At 46.8% G+C, this 21,695-nt stretch overlaps 1 protein-coding gene and 1 long non-coding RNA gene across 2 annotated transcripts in view; both read right to left on the reverse strand.

Moving 5' to 3' along the window:
- The window catches only part of LOC115619014 (craniofacial development protein 1-like), a 75,763-nt gene that overhangs the window by 30,461 nt on the left and 23,607 nt on the right, over positions 1-21,695 (reverse strand). The window lies entirely within an intron of this gene.
- Positions 1,813-20,006, reverse strand: LOC115619147. Its single transcript, XR_003994934.1, has 3 exons — positions 19,995-20,006; positions 7,667-7,669; positions 1,813-1,938 (listed from the first exon to the last, which is right to left on the reverse strand). It is a non-coding gene; the product is annotated as an uncharacterized LOC115619147 (long non-coding RNA).

Below are 21,695 nucleotides of genomic sequence, written 5' to 3' on the forward strand. Positions count from 1 at the left end.
ATTCAGGTTACAACAGAAATATACTGCTCCCACAGCTGATCCTTGCTTTGAGGTTTTATTATGAGCAATACAACAAACTTTCGATATTCTCTGATTACAAGTGTCTGGAGCAAGAAAGGAAGAGATAGGTAGGGAAAACAGGCGGGCTGGATTTTGAGGCTGTATGCACCACTTATTACTCCCAGTCTTTCATTTACTTCTGCATGCAGAAGCCCTCTCTCCTAGAGATACACACTGTGTGACAGGTCAGAAAGGCCCCCTTTAAATGGCCTTCCTACAATATATTTTAGCATAACACAAACAAGAGGCTGCATTATTTGTCAGGTCAGAGCAAGAGACAAACAGCACTGAACTAGATACCATTTACTAAACGCTGTTCTCTGAGGTCTATTCTAAGCCTACCTCAATTTATAGATTGCTGGATCAGTAATTTAGGCTATTTGATGGTTAGCATTTAGAAGTGCACATTTCTGGGAAGGCTGAAAACCTGCTTTTGATTTACAAAATCACTGTAGGGTCTCTAGTGGCTTGGGTATTTGTCAGAGGCAGGTGTTCTGTGTTAGTCACGTTCTCCCTTTTCTCCCTACATCCAGGTTTAATATCAGCAATGAAATACCAACTGCTCCTGCAGCATTTAGAATCATAGAATCAACTAGGTTGGAAAAGACCTTTAAGATCATCAAGTCCAACCATTACCCTAGGACTGCCGAGACCATCACTAAACCATATCACTGAGGTCCTCATCTACATAGTTTGTGAACACTTCCAGGGACAGTGATTCCACCACTGCCCTGGGCAGCCTGTTCCAATGCCTGAGCACCCTCTTTGTGAAGAAATTTTTCCTAATATCCAATCTAAACCTGTTAAGTGTCCGTTCTTCCCCAGGTGATAGATTCTCTTTTTTTTCCTGAGTTCAAGCAATATCTCCCTGTTCAGCCAGGCTGGTCTCTTCCCCAACAGTTTGATTTTCAGCACATAGGGACCGCCTGCTCCTGCACCTTAAAGATTTCATTCTTGAAGAGCGTCCAACCTTCCTGGACTCCTTTGTCCTTCAGTAATGTTTCCCAAGGAATTCTGCCAACCAGTGTCCTAAACAGGCCAAAGTCAGCCTTCTGGAAGTCTAAGGTGGAGGTTTTACTGACCTTCTTCCTGACTTCTCCAAGGATTGAAAATTCTATCATTTCATGATCGCTTTGCCCAAGATGGCCTCCAACCATCACATCACCCACCAGTCCTTCTCTGTTTGCGAACAGCAAATCTAGCCAGGCATCTCCCCTAGTTGGCTCACCAACCAGCTGGGTTAGGAAGCTATATCTTCCACACCCTCCAAGAACTTCCTGGATTGTTTCTTCTCTGCTGTGTTGTACTTCCAGCAGACATCTGGTAGGTTGAAGTCCCCCACGAGAACAAGGGCAAGTGATCTTAAAACTTCTCCAAGTTGTTTGAAGAACACTTCATCTGTAGCTTCATCCTGGCTAGGTGGTCTATAACAGACTCCTACCGGGATATCAGCTTGGTTGGCCTTCTCCCTGATCTTCACCCACAAACATTCAGCCTTCTCACTCACAACATTGAGTTCTTAGGCAGTCAATGCACTCCCTGACATACAACGCAGCCCCACCACCTCTTTTTCCTTGCCTATGCCTTCTGAAGAGCCTGTAACCATCCATTGCAGCACTCCAATCATGCGAATCGTTCCACTGTGTTTCTGTGACGGCAATTATGTCATGATTTCCCTGTTGCACAATGGCTTCCAGCTCTTCCTGTTTGTTGCCCATGCTGCAGGCATTGGCATAAATGCATTTAAGTCGCCCTGTGGATCTGGACTCCAGCAGCGGCACGCTACCCCATGGCTTATGTCTAGTGAGCCTGGTGTTATCCCCTTCCCCCTTCAAACCTAGTTTAAAGCTCTCTCTATAAGCCCTGATAGCTCCTGGGCTAGAATCCTTTTCCCCCTTTGGGACAGGTGTACCCCATCTGCTGCCAGAAGACCTGGTGCCGTATAGACAGACCCATGGTCAAAACCCCCAAAATTCTGGCGCTGACACCAGTCATGGAGCCAGGAATTAATTAATGCAATTTTTCTGATGTTACCATTGACGTTGTTTGCGGCTGGCAGGAGGGACGAGAACACTACTTGGGCTCCCGAACCCTGAATCAGTCACCCCAAGGCCCTGAAGTCCTTCTTGAGTCCCCTCAGGCTTCTTGAAGAGATTTCTTCATTGCCCACCTGGAAGACTAATAAAGGATAGTAGTCACAGGGCTGTACCAGATGAGTGAGTTTCCTGGTGACATCCCTTACCCTGGCCCCAGGGAGGCAGCAGACTCCTTTGTGAGTCTGATCAGGTCGGCATATGGGGCCCTCTGTTCCCCTCAGGGTGAAGTCACCAATCACCACCACTCGTCTTTTTTTTTTTTTTCTAGTACAGCTGGTCATAAAACAAGGTATTCTCTGACTTTTCTGTGGGAACTCTTCTAACCTGGATGGTCCCTTATCATAGTCTTCCTCACTTTCCTGATCCTGAAGTACCAGGGCCTCATATCTATTGTAAAGGGGTACTTGGGAAGATCACACGAGCTGGGGGGTAATACACTGTCTACTCCAAAGCGTAACGCATTGCCAACCTCCCTTGTCTCCTAGGTTCCTTCCATTTGCCCAATGGCAAGAAGGTAGGGGATCCTGAAGTTCTTTTGTTTCAGGTGGCTGGCTGGCTTCTCTCAGGGATGGTAGAGTGCAGGTCCACCAGTCAATCTTCTCCTCAGATTCCCTTATGCTCCTTAGCTGTTCCACCTCTTCCCATAGCTCTGCCACCATGCAGAGCAAATCATCAACCTGCTGACATCTTACACAGCCACCATCTAAAATCACCAACAGGCTCTGGCGCTCACTACAGCCAGATACCTGGACAGTTACATGTTTATAAGGGACCTCTGTCTGGGTCACCATGTCCTTCCTGGCCAGCAGAGAGAACTTAGTTTTCTTTGCTTTCTGTCGAGAGGATGCCATCCTAGAGCATTTTCTTGATGACCGCTGGCTGAGCTTACTTCTGCAGCCTGCCAGATTACTGGACCCTTGCTGCTCACCTGCCCACGCCACGCCCTGTTTGCCCACTCTGCTCACCGCGCTCCCAAGGGCAGTGTTTTACCTGCTCGGGGAGGTGCCGTCCCTTATGAGTCGGCTGCTCGCGTCAGCAGTGCTGCTGGCTCCTGGGCAAGGCCTGACAAGGACTTAGGGCTCCCTTGGTGGCTCTTGTCGTTCAGGAATGAGACTCCTGGACGCTGTGTTTTCCCCATGCTCCGGTATTGAAGGTGTCCTCTCTAGAGCTACTCACCTCAGCAAATTTACTCTAAAACAGCAGAGCAAGCCTGAGTCTTGTTCCCCTTACCATTTCTAGCCTGTTGTGTCAGTTGCCACATGATATTAAGGCTTTAGGATGATGTATATCAACCAGCTGGGGTGGGGGAGAAGGGGACCAGAAAGCATCTAAATAATCTGTGCCCTCCCCACGCCTTGGGGAGGGTGTCCCAGCCTCCCAGGACAAGTAACATTCCTCCCCTGCATCCCTGCTTGCAGAGGATGGTGCCAGGGGCTGGCCTAGCTGAACAAAACAGAGCAGGATTTGAAGAGGAAAGGGCGAACATGCCTAAGTTTGCAACTAGACCCTGCTTTCACCCAGCCCCTTCTGACTCCCTGGACCCCAAGCTGCTGCTATCTTTCAGGCCTGGGTTGGGATTCCCTCTGGAGTGTGTCAGCAGAGCTCTTTAAAATGGCAGTGAGAATCCTCATTAAGCAACAGGACTAACTGTCCTTCCTCAAACACCGAGCACATCAGCTCCAAAAGCCTCCCAGAGCCTGCAGTGCCTCTACAAAGCAGGCAGTGAGCATTGCTTCAGCTGGCTCTCAACGTGGCCTGTTTCATAACACAAAAGGAAACTCAAATCCTTCAGGGCTCAGATTTTTTTCCAAACTGGGTAAACACATGCAAGCACACATTATTTGCATGCACAGCAACTGGGACAAAGGATCTGTGGCCAGGTAGGTGTCTAACCAGTGGTCCGGGCATGCAGTAATGCGTGTAATCCTAGAAATCTTCAGCTAAAAGAGACATCTCTCTAGGCCGACTCTGTGCTGCTTCCAAGTCTCTCTTTGAGGTTAAAAAGCAGCTTTTGTTGTTTCGAACATTACCGTTTCAGAAAAAAACCAAAACCACCCCTGCTCAACCCCCCCACCCCAAAGGTTTGGTTTGGAACCCAAAACATTGGTGCCTTAATAGCAGAATGTCAAAGCCCTCCAGTCATTAGGCAGATTATATTTAAGAGCCCCATGTGCAGCTGATCAGAGATTTATTCCTTAAAGGAATGAAATGGCAAGACAGCGCACCTCAGCAAGCAATCTTGTTTAATAGTCAATTAGCAGAGATGTGCTCTTCTGAGCTAAAGATCACTGCAGACAGAGAAAAACCATGCACCACCATCAGCTTTCCTCCACTTCTGCTATTAAATCAAGCCAGCTGATCCACTTTCAGCCCATCATTAACTGGCAAGACTGGGACGCATCTAAAGGTCACCCAGCAGTTTTATCCCAACCAGGACAGTAATATTCTTGAGAATAAAATATTTTTTTAGACTAGAGGGGGGCTGAATGGGCTCAGAAGCCAAAAGAAAACCCCCAACTTTTTCAGTACAAAGCCTTGTCTCGGAGCATGTAATTAAACCAGGGCGAATTACAATCCTCTCACAGCGACTCCCCTTACGGATCCAAATACCTAAACCCTACATGCCCTGTCATACAGCTGGGAGAAGGAAACAGCTAACTAAAGGCAGATTTGTATTGTGTTGATGTATTAGCACCAGACAAATTACAGACAAGGGCAGGCCACCTATATCCAGCCAAATGGTGGTAACAAGCAGCACTGTGAACCAGAGCACACACCCGAATTTCATAGGCACATGGACATCAGCATAACCAAAAGCACATGGGGGTTCTTCTCTAGAGCTGCTAACCCCAGTGTTCAAAAGCCATGAGTCAGCCTCTGCACCCTCTCCAGTTGAGATTAGCTTAAAAGCTAGACATTGCAGAAAAGTAAGAAAATCAGGAACAGTATTAATTTGCCTCCTCATTTCTAAGCCTTAGGTTAAGCCAGCCAGAGTGGCTGTCCTTTCCTTCCAGCCTTTAGAGATAGAAACTTTTCCTTGCTCAAAAGCCGAGGTACTTACCTGGTCACTTTCCCCCAGGACTTGAGTATTAGGAGGAAAACTTGCCAAGTCTTTAAAGACTTGGTGGTTCATGCAAAGCTAACATCACCCCCTCCCACAATCAATCAAATACAACACTGGGTGACTCAGGATTTCCAACAAGAGGCTTGTGCTACCTGGTTAAGAGTAGAGGAGAGCCGTTATCCACAACCCAGCCTGGAGAGTCTGATAGAAAGGTTTTTGCCACCAAAACAGTGCTCTTCAGGGAGACTAAAGGCTTAAACTGTCCATGGACTCTGAATGACCATGTGAACAACCCTCTAAAATCCTCTATGCTGGAGGTGGTGCAGTGCAATGTCATGCTGCAGGAAAACAGGGTTACTAGTGCAATCCACTGAGAAGCAGCAAAAGCAGGGTGTGAAAGCTGTCAATACCACCACAACAGCATGGACAGAGCAGAAACCCCAGGGGTTTCTGTATCAGAGGATGCTCCTCTGATACAACACAAACAGCTCATGGACAGAGCAGAAAAAGGGTCTGCATGTCAAATTAGGGTGCCTCCCACCTTGTGGGTTACCACAAACATCTCTGCAGGCTGAGACCTACCCTGGGGACTTGGATTTAGTTTCCTGCTGTGAAGAGCGGGGAGAACACAAACATGCCCAAAGCCCCTCATGGGGTGGCTGTACCCAGAGCCCCATAGAAAACCCAAGCTGGCTTGGAGCTTGCCAGCAGCACGATGCACAGATTCACTCTGTGTCCCCACAGCAGCACTGTGCCTGGGCACTTCCACCACCCTCCAGACACACTGCCTTAGCTTGGGCTGAAGCTCCCTGTGTCCCTGTGTCCTCCTCACCAACATCACACACATCTGGTGGTATAGAGGGTGCTGGGTTTGGTGTGCCCAGCTGTCCCCCACACTCCCAAGTCTACTGATCACAAAGTCAGAGCTTTCTATTTCCAGTTAAGCTATTAACAAAGCAAGCATCCCAGTCATCAGTTAAGTCTGTTACACCACACACAACCAGCTCACCATCAAATTCCCTTGAAGCAACTCCATCACTTGTTTCAACCTGCCAGCAAAAAGATGAATGGCTGGCAGGAGGATGTTGAATACTGTTTCAGGCTGCTCTTAAGAGGTTGTGTGGGAACTGTTCACACCCTCCTCCTGAGCACACGCTGCTGTGAATGCAGTCCCTGCACTACTCAGCTCTATGATCACGCAGCTCCAGCAAGGGGAGCATCTTTGCTCCTGCCACATGTGTCTGTCTTAAAGGGGACATGAAAGCTGCTGGCTTTGTTTTACACTAGGATCCATGCCTGTGTTTCCCCCTTACCACATTTTTAAATATGGACAGCTGGAAGCCCTTCTCCAAACTATTTTCCCCCTGCTGCTTTCTTCTTTTGTTCAAGACAATGTTAATCTGTTCCTTTCTGATCTTGCCAGATAGTTTTCTGGAGATATCAGGGATGGTTATTTTTTTGATTGAAGGGCTGGAGCACCACAAGGCTCATGAAGATGTCCTTTCCCATAAAGGGTTGGATAGTCAGTGGAGACAGCAAAAGTAAGTGACTACAGGAATCTTTCAAAGCATTACAGGCAGAAAGATCATCCTCCCCTTTGTTGTTGATGTTTAAAGTGTACAAAGCCCCATATATTTAATTCCCACATACATTGCTCAGTCTCCTGCATTGCAATCAAGGCTATGTCATGAGAACTCCAGCATGGCACATCCTTACCCATCAATTTTGGGAACCAAGGCAGGGCTGTGGTAAGCAGTAGACCAAGAGGGATGTGGTTTTATTCCCTGTAGGATTTCCACATGCTCCCCTACCCCCGCCCCACTCAGAGGGAGCAGCAGGGAAAAGAGAAACATGTTAGATGCTTCAAATCTTTGGTCTTTTTCATATCTGCAAATACAAGTTTCTTATTAACAGATAAAGAAAAAACCCTTTCATCCTCTACACCTCAACCTAATCTTTAAATACCTAGTGAAATATAAGTAACTGAGAAATGCTTTTAGCAGCTGTGGGCTCAGTCATCCTTTTCATGTACATAGACAGAAGATGACTAGGACTAAAGGTTGCTTAACTTAAAACTGACACAGTGTGATTGCCGTGCCTGGCAATGAATATTAAAAGCAATTACAAGATTGACATTATCTAGCTGCACCGTAGCTTCTATTTTTTTTCCCTATTTAAATGCTCCATTCCTCAGTTCTTACTGTAAGGATCTGAGTCAGGAAAATACAGCTCAGGCTGACACCTTCCAGAAGTGCCTGTTAAAGCCCAGCTTTTGAGGTGCCCAACTTATGACACTTAAAAGGGCTCAGCTTACAAAGAAACATGATTTCCTGAGGACAAACACAAATAAAAACACTCCTCAGGTGTCATGTGCTGCACATATGTTTGAAGCTTCAAAGAGGCACTGCTTGACTTTTCTAGATGTAGAGCAATGTTACTAAACCACCTTCTTCACCTTTCACAGCCAGCTTTGTCCTCTGAGAAGTGACTGCAGAGCAGCAGTAAGGAACTGGAGTTCTCTCACACACTCCAGGGACCACTTTAACTACAGTTTCTACTCCGAATGAGGACAGATGTTTCCCTGAATGTGTAGAATTCATTTTTTCCCCCCTAAAGAAATGGCTTTAAAGCTGCTAAGTGGTTCTAACTGAATGAGCAGTGGTTAAGCAAGGGCATAATATGGAACAAGCAAGTTGCCAAAATGCTTTCTCTCTTTAAAAAGGAGGAGAAAGCACCATCGCCTGCACATACTTGCTCCAATGCCCAAATTGCTCTCGCCACGAAACGTGTACCTTATTTCTAGCTCCAGCTTTTTCAACCACTGCTTACAGTTGCTTCTTGGTGGGCTGGGTTAAAGAGCACCTCCCTCAACCGAGAATGACATCCTCATGCAGAAAACTACAGTTAAGGCCAAGTCATATTGTACATTATTTCTTCTAACCCGAAAGCTGTGCTTCAGCTCTCACATTAATTAGAGCCAGTACGTGATCCAATGACAACTCATGTTGTATTTTGTAGTGGAGGTGGGAGCTGTTTCCGAGTAACAGGCTAAAACCTTGGGCTGCCCAAGGTCACAGAGGATACTCCGCTGCGGAGCACGCTTCAGCTGCTGCCCTGGACTCCACAGAGAGTGTACAAAGCCTCTCAGCGGATCCCCTCATGTGTGTGTGAAACCTGGGCCAGCTGCAGAACAAACCTAAGCAGAGCTCTCGTGGGCTGACAGCCCCACCTATTCTGCAGCAAGGACACAGGCAGCAGCAGCACCACTTGCCTCTCCACTGCGACGTTCACCACCAGATCCCCAGGTTTCCCCTCTCTTGCCCTGCAGTGATGCACGAGCATTGTTGGCAAGCTGGTCCCATGCTATCACCAAGCCTCAGCACTGTTCTGGACTTACATGATGTGAAAGCTGACGGTCAAGCGCTTGTACAGCAAAATCTAGCTCACCCTGGCCACTTTGCAAGTAGGATATTGGTTTTTTGTACATGAAACAAAGGTAAGAAAGCCCAGCACTGGGCATAAACAAGCTGACTGTACATAATGGACATTGTTAGGTGTCTGAATAGGTCACTGACTCAAAGGAAAGTTCAGCTCCGCAATGCAGGTCTTGAGCTCTGAATACCAAGCAGAAAGCATCCTTGTGCACTCATGCCCCATGCATTCAGTGCAGCTGGATCTTTTTGTATTTCTCACTGTCCATTTCCTCCTGAATTTCCCTAGTTTCCTTCCATTCATATTACGAGCCTTTGTTCTTTCTCTGCCCTCTTCCTCCTACTATTTTGAAGTGTACAGATGGAGTCTAAGGGTGGGGAAACAAGCAGAGTCACAGCATGGTAGAAAAACAACTTTCACAGCTTAGTGAAAATAGGATAAACCAGCTCTAGCATTGTATGGAAGTAGTGACCCCTTTTGCAAGAGGTAGGACCCTGCCAAACTGCAGCCACAAAGAATTTTCTATATTAAGAAGTTGAAAATAGGGCCCTTCATGGAATTAATTTCTTCCTAGTTGTTCAAACCTTGTGTGTGGGACTTTCCACCAGGACTCCCACCATCCACCATGGTGGAATATTCTTCTTCCCACCAACATGTCTCAAAGTACCACAGCAGTCTGTGCAGCAGAGTTATCCCAACTCTGAACATTAACTGAGATATCCTGAGCAACCCATCTGAGCATCCCTACAGTCTTTCGGCATAGGAGGAAGGTATTTGCACACTGACAGCCTAGATTTGGGTCTGGTGCTGATGAGCTTCTCCTTTGGATTGGGGTAAATCACAGATTACCCACTGATAAGATGAATTTCGTAAGAGACACCTGCTGTGGAAAACAAACTCAGAAGCTGGTGTCACTGATGTACAGCTCCAGGCATATGCACTGGCACTGGGGAAGCCCAGGCTGAGTGAGGTACTTGCCCCAAACGCAGAGGGTTAGGAAATAGCACTAAAGACTGAGCCAGGGAAATGCTGAAAACACCCACAGAAGGAGTTGTCTAGTTGTTGGCCTTGCTTTGTTCCAGATTTAATGACTAGAAGTGCTCCCCATTGAGGTCCAAGACACCCTGTGATCTTAGGGGTGCTCTGGGACCAAGTCCTGCCCAACAGAGCAGTGATCAGCACTCCTGCTTGCACTAGCAGAGACAAGCTTCATAACATGCAAGTTTTCTACAGCCTTTCTTTCCAAATGCTCAAAGACAACCTGCATGTATGACAACTAGCATCAGGACTTCTGCAGCACTTGAGACTACCAGACCTGTCAGCTTTCAGTGATAATAATCACCTGTCAAAAATGCAGATCAGACTGGAGAAGAAATAAGGGTTAAAAGGAAGAAAATATGAACAAGTACCTGGAGCTGTAGCCAAGGCAATCAAGAGACTGAATTCAGCTGCTTTGTAAGAACCACATAATGCAACATGTTCCTCCTCCAGTACAGGGGTCCTAGGGTGACTCCACAATAGATTTATGCCTGTGGCTTTAAATTTGCTGATAAATAGCCTATGCACTCATGCACCCAATGGGTGTGGGGGAGGAAGAAAACAGAAAGATTTCAGATTACAACAAGAGCAGCTTTTGTCGCTTGCTTTAGATGGTGTGAGAGGCAGTTTTCAGGCTCTTGGACTTGGGAAGAATATTTTCTGTTCCATTCTTGATGTGCTTGGCTGCCTTCTACCAAAACCTGTTTTAAATCCACAAATGAAACTAGGCTGAGTCTGCATAACTTCTTAATTCCCTGGTGGAAAAAGGGCACTTGAGCATATTTCCAGGAATGACAGACACCCACAGTTCCCATTATTGTCATGTGAAGCACTGCTCTCTGGCCAGCTCCCTCCCCAAGCCCCACTTTCTCCCTGGAATATCACCCCAACTTGTCACTGATGATATCTGCTTTTCTCTTTATAGCAACACCTCACTACTAGCTAGTCCTGCATTGCTGCTGTGTTTGCATCCAGTTTCATACACAGAATTGAGATCACACTCGGGCACGTGGATCAGGTCTTGACACCTATCTGCTCCAAGGTCATGAATGGATCTGCTCCAGGTAGCAAGGATGATGGGAATTATAAGGAAGCTTTTTATTCCTGTATTGCCCTGTGCCTGCTCTAAAGGGACCCATCCAGGACCACATCCATGCCCCTTCTCCTCAAGAGGGGAAGCACAGAAGAGCAGCGACGCATCCTGACAGCTCCACGCAGTTTGGAAGACCTGGGGAAATGCTCCTAGCAGGAACTAAGTTGGGCAGCTCCACAACCAATCCAGCTTCCGTGAGCTGAAACAGACCCCAGCAGAAAGCTGGTGGGTGGCTCTTTGTAGATCTGAAGGCAACCTGGAGAAGTCCCATGGGGGAGAGAAAGACATGATCTACAGGACCACAGGTGAGCCTGAACCCATAAAGACATACCCCTGTGCTGACATTCAGATTATAAGTAAGGCCCATTCACTTCCACACAGCAACTCCCAGAGTTCATGTAAAATCCTCTAAGGACAGGGGCCACTGTTAGTAACGATGTGAGCTGTGCCTAGGACAAAGCCTTTCTCCAGATACCTGGAGAAAGGATGCCAAATGCTTCTCCTAGAAAAATCAGAATTATTCCAGCATATGAAAAGAAAACCCTCTTTCACAGAGTATTAAGACAATAGTAGAATCCATTCTTTAAAAAAGTAAGTTAAAGGACACAGCAACAGCTAATAAAGTGGGCACCAGCTCTGTTAGAGCAGCAATATTTTTTGGCAGCGGTATTTTAAGGCTAATCTCCTGTTCCATGAACAGTAGCAGCCTAAATGGGAAGGATTGCTGAGTCAACTTTTGCTTTGGCCTTCACAATGTGCTCTGTTTTCCAACAGGTTATAACCTACCAGGGAAAGCTGAAGTGGGCAGAAGGGGGTGAATTTAAGAGCTTTGAAGAAATGTGGAAAGAAATATATGAAATTCAAGCCTCTGTTTAATTAAAAAGCTGAAGAAAATGATATCACAATGTTGTGAGCTATGACTGCAAAGACCTGGGGCAGTTGCATGTATGTGACTCCAGTGATGCTCTGCTGGGACATGAAATATTTTTTCTTGCAACTCTATGCAACAAATGATGTTACCCTAATAGTCACCTTAACATAGATGCGCATGGAGCAGCTTTCAGAACAGGAGATACTGCAAGTCGGCTGTTGTCCAAAGGTCATGCATGTCTCCTCAACCTGAAAGAGGTGTCCTGCACAGGACCACTCTGCTAACAGTATCTTTTGCAAGTAGCCAGGAAAAGCTTTTATGTTTAAATAAAGGAGTTGGTAGAGAAAAATCACTTCCTTTCATTTGCTCTCTCCACACTGAGTGGAACTGCAGTTGAATTAAGAGACTGGGTTGCCATCCCCCTCCCTGTACCCCACAGCCTCTCAGTGTGGCTTGCTTTTTTGCATGAAGATAGTTATCCTAAAGTTTTATAAGCTTGCTTTTCCTTTTCCAACTAAACATGCTAAGGTGCTCAAACTCTACAGGGCAGTGTATGCAACTGGCATGCACACTAACTCATGACAATGTGCTCCCATGCTGCTACCTGATGCATCAGATGCTGAGACCCCTCTGGCACAGGACAAAAGGTGAGTCCTCTCCTGCACAGCTTTACCATGTCTGGATGGATCCCAGCTGTGCTGTGATGTTCTCTGCTACCCTCATCAACAACTACCCCTGTATTTTGAACATTTCCCCCAGCGAGAGCTAAACCCTACATTGGAACAGCCTGCAAAAATTCAATAACCATCGACTACTAGTTATGTTGTAGACTACACTTACTACAACTAGTTAATGTAAAAGCTGGTGTTGAGATGCAGAACATATCCTACATCCAGCTCTCCATCCCCACAGCAGCAGGGGAGGAAGGGGGGCTGCAATGCCCAGACAAAGCATCAGACCTCTGCTCGCTGCTCCGCAGCCAGCCCACGCGCCTTGACAGGCACTACCCAGCAAATCCCATTCAGACAGAGCTTATTAGACCAGGCACAGCAAGGCACAAAGCCAGCTCAGATTTGGAAGCAGCACAGCTCAGCCTGCACAAAGCTCTGCCTTTGCCAGTAAGCCCTCCAAGAACTGGCAGGTACGTTCTGCATGGAGCCAGCTCAGGGGTCCACAGGCCCCTGTTACAGTTTATTTACAAGCCACGTGATGAGTGCCTTGCTGGGGAAGGGGCAACTGCACACACAAGAAACCCAGTGTGTTCTGACTGTGTATTAACTCTGCATGTGGCTCCAAGTCCTAAAAGGATCACAAAGATGAGAAAACCACTGAAATTTACTTTAAAAAGTTTCTCAGCCCTTATCGTGCCTTCTGGATGACTGTTCAGCTTGATTAGCTGATGAAGAACCATGCAGCAGAACTACTCGGCATGCTCTGCACTGAGGCTCTAGAGAGGATGATGACGTACCACATCTAACCCACCATGCCTCCAGCATTTCCAAGGAACAGGGTCTTCACCTCTTCCTCCACAGCCATCATGCGTCTGGGTTTCTGGGCAGCTGCTTTCTTTTTGATTACATCACAAATCAAAGTAAATAAAAAACTCCGTCAGGGACCTCTTCCCAGGATTCAGTCTGAATCTTCACTTTCCCATTTTCAGCCCCACACATCCACAGCCTGTGGACCCAAGAGGACCCTGTCCATTATTTCTGCATCTGAAGCATGTTATCACTTAGCAATGCCCTTTCTTTTACTTTGTACAACACTGAATTCCCCAGAGCATTCAGCATAATCTCTGAGCTAATGCTTCAAGGCTCCCAGATGTCACAGCCACAGCCCTACTATATTGATATCAATATTTAAAACCAAAAGGCCCTCTTCCTCCAGCACAGTCTGCATTTCCAGGTTTATCACAATAGTAAAAAATACACACATGTATTCTTGGCTCAAGGTGCACATACGAAACCAGATTCACTCATGCATTGGCCAGACAGCTGACATCCATCCTGACATTTATTTCCATGTATGAGGAGGAAAGATGAAACGCAATTATACACCTCTGGAGTTTGCCCTTGGTCAAGCTGCTAAATGTCATAAATCAGGCACTGGGCATCCTCAAATACAGAGACAGGCACCTAGAGAGAGCTGGAGAGCAAGAGGGGCAGTGGCAGCCTCTTCTGAATTAAATAGGCATAAACATAACTGTGTCCTAGTGACACTGAAATAAAACCCACAAGAGCAGAGCTCAAGCAATTTGCTGTATTCTGGGAAGTTCTGGTGTACTTGTAGCTGTTTCAAACAATTTGTTCAACAATTAGTCGCCACAGTTAATTAACCTCAAAGAAAGGGGAGGATTCTTCATTTATTGAGGTCTTCAACTCAAGATTAGCTAAAATCCTTTACCAGAAAGGCCAAACAAAGTCCACTGGTTTGGCAGATGGGTGGCTGGGGAGAAGCATGCTGTGCAGGAGTTGAGGCCAGATGAACTCATGAGCTTTTCTGGCCTTCAGCTCTAGCAGCCAAGCAGAGGTTGTAGCTGACAGTAGTTGACCAAGGAGCTGTTTTGCAGGCCTGCCACATTGGACATGCCCAATTCAGACAGGGGTTTTGGGGTTTTTTTGGGGTTTTCTGTTTGTTTTATTAAAAACCTCTTTCCAGGTACAATCAGACTTTTCACATAAAACCCAGCAGACACGAAGACAACATGGAAAGCAAGTGCTACAAGAAAGGCAACCCAGAAACTTGGGCAACAGTTTTGGTACCTTCAGCAGACATCACAAACCCACTTCTTTTGACTCAAATTGCCTAGAGAATGATGCTAAATCCTGGAGTCCCTCCTGCAAAGCACAGCTCCTGGCAAAGAAAGGGCACTGAGAGTTTGGATGGCAAAGCTCTCCTTTTATTTCAGGAACAGATCTGACTCCAAATAATCTTCTAGTATGACTTGGGACCCTATACTTTTACTGGCTAAAAGGTATACAAGCTGATTGAGGTCCCCATCCCAACATAAGCAGGTTTAGGATTCCTGCTGAATCCCCAGCTACCGAGCTCCTAGGGTTTCCAATGGGATGAGGGGCTTGGATCTTCTTCCAGGAGCCATCTGTCCTACAGTGCAGGTAGTGGCAATAAGTCTGTGTATTGTGAAGGTTTTTCCCCCCATGTACTATTCCCAGCTGTAAACCATGAGGCCAATCCACCACTAACAAATGTACAGGCACCCTCAAAGCTTTCCCTGTCACCCTGAGAATGGGATTGCTGGGAAGCTGATCTAGCTTGCCTTACCAGGTCTCTAGTTCAGGGTTGTGCCCTGTAATGCCCAGCACAGACTGGGGTTATGTTAACTGGCAATCTAGGCTACAATGAGACACAGGAGGTGTGGAAGGGGGAGGAAAAGCACAGCAAATGGGAGAAGAGACAACTGCAGAGTTTGCTTTGGGAATCCTAGACAGAACATTCCCTGGGAGTTTCCAGAGCTGCCCCAGGCTCCCTTGGTTTGTTTGATACAGAAAATTAAGACTTTATAACTGCAGTGGCTGATATCCAGCCACTCCCTTCCCAGCCTGTCATACATCAAGCAAAGCAGAAGCTCTGGCACAAAGACGTGTGTGTGGGGAATGTGCCAATTTCTGCCCAAGTTTTAAGACCCAGGACACCACACTCAAGGTTTTACACAACCTGTGGCAGAGCCTGCATGGATTTATATTCTCAGTCTTGTCAATATGATCTCATTGCCTCCTAAAGGAAGACCACGGCCAGAAATCCCATGGCCAAAGACAACAGTCATTTATTTGTTTCCAGGTGTCCGTGATGCTAATGCTGTTCCTCTCAAGCTCCCCCAGACCTGACACTGAAGTTCCCTACTTGTTAAAGACAACTTCAGCAGCTAAAGACAATGCAGCATGAATACCTACTGACCTGGCACAACAAGAGCACAGCAGGTCATGGAGCAAGAAGGTATCAAAGCTGAGCAAAGGATCCCCATGCCATGCAGAAACAGGAAAGCACTCTTTGTAACAGCAGTGCTCCCTGCTTCCCATCCATCTCATCTAGTGCTAAAGGAAGGAGTCAGAAGGCAATTTTTTTCCCAGGAGACATTTGTTTATAACAAAGGAAACTGAGGACAGTCAGCTCAAACAGCTATGACCAACAACCTCTTCCTAACATTCACCAACACACTTTTACTTCCAAAAACTTTGAAGAAAAGTCAGTATGAGAAACCCTACTTATTTGTCTGAGTGCAGATATTCTATGCCCATAAAAGATTCAAACCCTGCTCTGCAATCACAGCACTGACCAGGGGAAAGCTGCTAAGCATCTTCACTGTCCCATAGGGTTAATAAAGCTTCAAAGGTTTCTTAAGAGTTCTTGTTAAATGCAGTGGCCATGAAACCATAAAATGAGGAAGGAGACGGCTATCTTGTACAGTCTGCAGAGCCAGCCCAAAGCACACGACCTGTTTTGTACCCATCTGTTTGCAGAGGCCATGTAATTCTCTAGAAGGGGTTTTGTTTCCAAAACAAATGCTACAAACTCTTCTATGACTTTGGGAAGTAGAAAGCAAAATCCAGCTCCCGATGTAAACAGCCAAACAGTGCTGGCGAGGCTCTTGAGTGCACGTGTGTGAGTGGGAAAGAGAGCCCCTCCAGCTTTCCAAAGGGCTATTGCAAACAGCAGGGAGGGAGAAGGGATTTTGCACATTAGGAAAAATACTGTGATGGTGCTTGTCCTTAAAGTGAACGCTGCACAACAAAAGGCCTTGGGCTGCATTGTCTGTTTAGCACTTTTCTTATGCAAACCATGCAGTGTACAGTGAGACTGAATCCCTGGTTAGCAGGGGGTACATGGCAGGAACCGTTCCTGGCTGCAGCACAGGTCAGCGTACTGGGTGCTGTACAAACCACTGCTGAACTACCTTCATGTTTTTCTAGCCTAAGCGACTTTGCTGTGCATCATCCAGAGCCTACGGCAAAGCCAAGGATGTTCCCACATAGCAGTCTCCAGAGAGTTAGAGACATGGTATATACCAGCTGCTTCCTCAGCCAGCCTGCAATGGGAAATGTGCAGGTCACAGATGAAGAGGCAGGCATGCTGCATACCAGCCAGAGTGTAAGGAAACAGCACAACCGTGCTGGAAAATGACTCAGTGCTCTCCCAAGGAAATTTAATAATCCCATCTTTCACATGCTTATGCCTCTGCTGGTTTTATGCAGAGCTTCCCTGGGCAAGCTGTAGGAGCAGGGATGCAGCTCCAGATGAGTCAGGAAGGTTAGAGTAGTGGAATGGGGGTAGGGGAAGACAAGCCACTGAATTCCCAGGGGCTTTGCATTATGAAAGCCATGAGCTGCAATCAGCAAGCCTCTGTGGGTTCGCTTTAACCCCGTCCTTGCTGCCAAACAAGCATCTCAACTGACCTCCTGACAGCATACATATTACTGGTGACACACAGCATGCTCAACCTCAAGGCAAAACAGGCAAACACCTGAAGAACAGCCATTTGCTTTCTTTCAGTCAGTATTTTCCAAACTATGCAAGTTTCTTCTGCACTTGCATTCATAGGTGCTGCAAGCCAGCCTGCTGCTCTCAGGCCTGCAGCTTAAAGGACACCTTCCACTAGACCAGGTTGCTTCAAGCCCCGTCCAACCTGGCCTTGAACACTGCCAGGGATGGGGCAGCCACAGCTTCTCTGGGCAACTTGTGCCAGTGCCTCACCACCCTCACAGGGAAGAATCAATAGTAGATGCTAGGAGAAGAGAGGGTATAAAATGCATCTTCCCCTAGGATTCCCAATAAAAAAAAAGAAAGCAGTCTCAAACAGAAACTTCAAACAAATCAGTTTACTCCCTGCCTCAGTGCGTACAAGTGCATCTCACACATGTCCTCACGCACCCAGAGGGATGTCTGCTGCCAGCACGACACCAGTTATCTGCCACCACAGAGCGTCCTTTGGTACAGCAACTGCCCCAAGGACTGTACTCGCTCTGCAAAGGCAAGAGCTTCGGGGTAAAGCCAACTGGGCTGTAACCCAACACATCAGGAAGGCTTTGAAACTCCTTGGATAGGGAAATAAGGTACTCCATGGCTTGGCAGACTGGATTAGAGCACCCTGGAGAGCTTGAGACAGTCTGAAGCTTGTTTAAGGTGCCCTTTCAGCTCAGCCTGTGCACCAGTTCACTCAAGGCTCAGGGTTTTGCGCAGGAATAAGTAAGGGGAGTGCAAGAACTGGGGGGCTCTGCCACCTCCACACCAGGAGAGCAAAGTGAACCCCAGCCATGCTAACCATCCTCATGGCCAGAAACCAGCAGAGGAAATCCCCATGGCTGGGGTACACACTTGCTCAGCCTCTCTTGGGCTTTTTCTGGAAACAAACAAAAGAGCAGTTGCAGAGACTGCTGCCAACTGAAGAGACTGGAGCTCTGAAGAGACCATGAGCCCTTTGAGAGTTCAGAGTCACACCAACATCTCCTTTAAGACAGGGAGAAAGCCAGCATTTTAGTTGGTAACTAACCCTAATTGCTTGACTTCACGTCTTGATATGAAGCCAGCCAGCCTGGGCACGCCTGTTTTCTACACCCAGTCCTGCACAAGGCTGACAACCTAGTGTGCAGATCAAAGTTTTGGCTAACAAATGCGCTGGAAAATATTGGTGTGCTGATTTTCCATGAATGAAACCACTAGTATGTGAAAAGCCTGCGGCAACAGGACTGCCTGAAAGCAGGGAGCATCGCTGTGCTCCAACTGCCACTCCAGCCTTACTTCTGGTTCATGTTTTATGAAGAATGATTCAGCTGAACTTGTTCCTTGACATGAGAAAAATGAGTGTGGGAAAGCAAGAGGATGTAACAAGCATCTGGTATAGGGGAGACACTCAAGGGACATGGTGCAGCTCAGTTAATATGCAAGGAAGCACTATAAAAGCAAAATAAGAGAAGAGTGGAAACAAATCTTAGCAGACACACCCCCAAGCCATGGAACAGCTGGGAACAGCAGCTCTTCGAATCCACCTCCAATCCCAGGCTTTCACCATGAATCAAGGCTGCTCCTCTCACTCCAACCAGACCAAGTCTAAAATGGGAAGATACAGGGCTCACAAGGGCTCTGGAATAAAAACATGGCTTACTTCATTCCCCATTAGCAGTTAATTTCCTCAATCGTTTTCACGGGGGGGGGGGGGGGGGGGGAAGAAATGCTTGTGATCTAAGAGATGAAAGCAAATGAAAATAAGCCTCATAAAACCTGTACTGCCCTAAAGGAAAACTGCCCCACAACTTTCATTGGGGAATTACCAAAGGCCCCAGACTGGTGGGGGGTTGTTTGTATTTTATAAGACAGATGCTTTAGAGATGTAAGTCCTAAAATAGCTGAGATTCCATTCTACTGAACCTCAAATGAGACTAGAAAAAGAAACAGCTGATGCCACTTAGTCCAGCCCAGGGATCCAGCCTAGCCACATCAAGACAGAGGACTGAAGCAAGGCACAGGGCTGTACAGGCACTGATAAACTTCCTCCCGATGAGATGCCACTGCCCCAAGCAAAAGCCACCACACCAAGTGCTGGCATGGCTGCAGGGAAGTGTGGAACGGAGCTAAAGAATCTCATTCATTTCTATTGCAAAAGAGAGGCTGGGGCAGAAGGTATTGACTCATTTAGCCTGAGAACAAGAAAGGATTGCTCCTGAGAGACTAGTTTAAATGAAGGATGTTTAATGCATGTTTTACTTTGAGAGTGGGTACGAAACTTCCCACACTCGGAGCTCTGTTTCTTATTGGAAAAGGCTTAACATAAGCTCAAAAGCAAGAACTGTTCAGAAAAGGGGCAAAGACCCAAAATGGCAGAGCTCTCCCACCCGCAGCTAAGCCTCAGAGATGACTGCAGCCCTGGATAAGCCTGTCTGCAGGTAGTGGTCAGGTCCCTAGCACAGGATCCACCAGCAGTGTGGCCACACTCACAGCTTGGACAGCCCGACTCACTTTGCTTCTCAGCTGGGCTGCAAAGCCCACACTGGTGCCCTCGCTGTTGCCAAACCTGTGCCAGCCAGAGAGCAGCATCCACACTGCTGCAGGCTCTGCAAGGGGTCTGGCTTCATGGGATGCTGGAAGCCTCAGTCCACGCTGACATCAAGAGGGGAGGCAGATGTTCAGAGGATAAGGTTGTTTGGCATGCTTTACAAGTGTGCAGCATTCAGCATCTTATTTACTATGGCTGATGGAAACCCTTCTCTTCAGTACTAAACCAGTCATTGTTCTTTCTAATGACAAACCTCCCCTTCCCCACACATACAAACACTCATCCCATGGGGTAATTGTCGTGGTTTAAGCCCAGCTGGTAACTCAGACCCACACAGCCGCTCACTCACTCCCCCCCTTCTTCCCTCCCCCTCAGCTCCCGGAGGGATGGGGAGGAGGATCGAAAGAATGTAAATCCCATGGGTTGAGATAAGAGCAGTCCAGTAACTAAGGTATAATACAAAACTACTACTACTACCACCACCAATAATAATAATGGTAAGGGAAATAACAAGGGGAGAGAATATAAAACCAAAAGAGGAAAGAAAGAAAACAATAAACCCAAGTGATGCCCAATACAATTGCTCACCATCTGCCAACCGATACCCAGATCGACCCGAGCAGCGATCTGGGCCTTCCGGGTAACTCCCCCCAGTTTCTATACTGGGCATGACGTGCTGTGGTATGGAATACCCCTTTGGCTACTTTGGGTCAGGTGTCCTGTCTCTGCTTCCTCCTGGCTTCTTGTGCCCCTCCTCACTGGCAGAGTATGAGAGACTGAAAAGTCCTTGATCAGAGTAAGCATTACTTAGCAACAACTAAAAACATCGGTGTGTTATCAGCATTGTTCTCAGACTAAAGTCGAAAACACAGCACTGCACCAGCTGCTAGGAAGAAGAAAAATAACTGTTACAGCTGAACCCAGGACAGTAATTAATTTCAGGCCCCCTAGCAAATCAAACCAAGATACTAAAAAAAAATCACCCAGCCTCATTACCATGTTGATTCAAGGAGAGGATGTAAACCAGTAGACAGACACTAATAATGAATAATTAAACAAAAAATAAAACCAACAAAGGATCTAAGACCTGAAAAGAAATTACTCACTTGGAACAGCTACCACCACATTTAATCTTTCACAACCAAAGTGTATGAACAGGAAGTAAGTAAAACTAGCTCTAGGGCACATGAATATTGCCCTTGGCTGGTTCATCTTGTGCACAGAAAAATATGTCATGTGCTACTCACACCCAGACATTTGGCGATGGCGCAAGGGGCTGGATCTCTCCGTCTGGGAGAACAGCACTCTCTGGAGCACAGTAAGAGAAGCGCAGGAGAAAGCTGAGAAGCCTTAAAATCACTAAGAACAGAGCTATTCAATTGCTGAAGTGACTATTGAAAAAAGTCTACCTCCAACTTCTCCAAAGGTCTTGATTACTTGCTTTATCTGCATCCTTATTCAGCCCATACAAGAAAAATGTGCAAGAGTTTTAGCTAAATAACCATCTACAGTTGATGCTGAGCTGAAATTGGACTGTAAATTCCTGCTTTCTGAAGAAAAAAAAGCCCATGGGATTGCTGTGAAATGAAATTGCTCCCTGGAGGCATGTGAGTGCTGCAGCACTTGCTCTAGATCTGAGGTTCACGGAAGCTGAGAGCCTGTGCCTGTCTCACCAGTGTTCACTTCAGAAGTAATCAGTTTTCGTCATGATAGCAAAGGGATCCAATTAGCTTGAGCCAACTCATGCAGAAAGAGCACCTTTTGCAAAGGAAAGCTTTGGATGCAAAGCAGCTCCTAGGAGTAGCCAGGCTGGAGGGGAAGGTTAGCTTAGAAATTACAGTAATGGGTTGGGATGCTGCAAACAGGCTCCAGGTTCTCCTACCATCCATATCCTCCCACCACAACTGCCACACTCCTCCTCCTGCACATTGAAGGTGGGAGAGAAGCTATGGACAGACATCTTCCTGCTGGAGTCCCTCTACTCCAACATTAGCATGCAGCAGAGTAAATGACTTCTCAAAGAAAAGGCCTAAAGC

This window comes from Strigops habroptila, chromosome W (assembly GCF_004027225.2).
Source record: "Strigops habroptila isolate Jane chromosome W, bStrHab1.2.pri, whole genome shotgun sequence".
Taxonomy (NCBI): Eukaryota; Metazoa; Chordata; class Aves; order Psittaciformes; family Psittacidae; genus Strigops; species Strigops habroptila.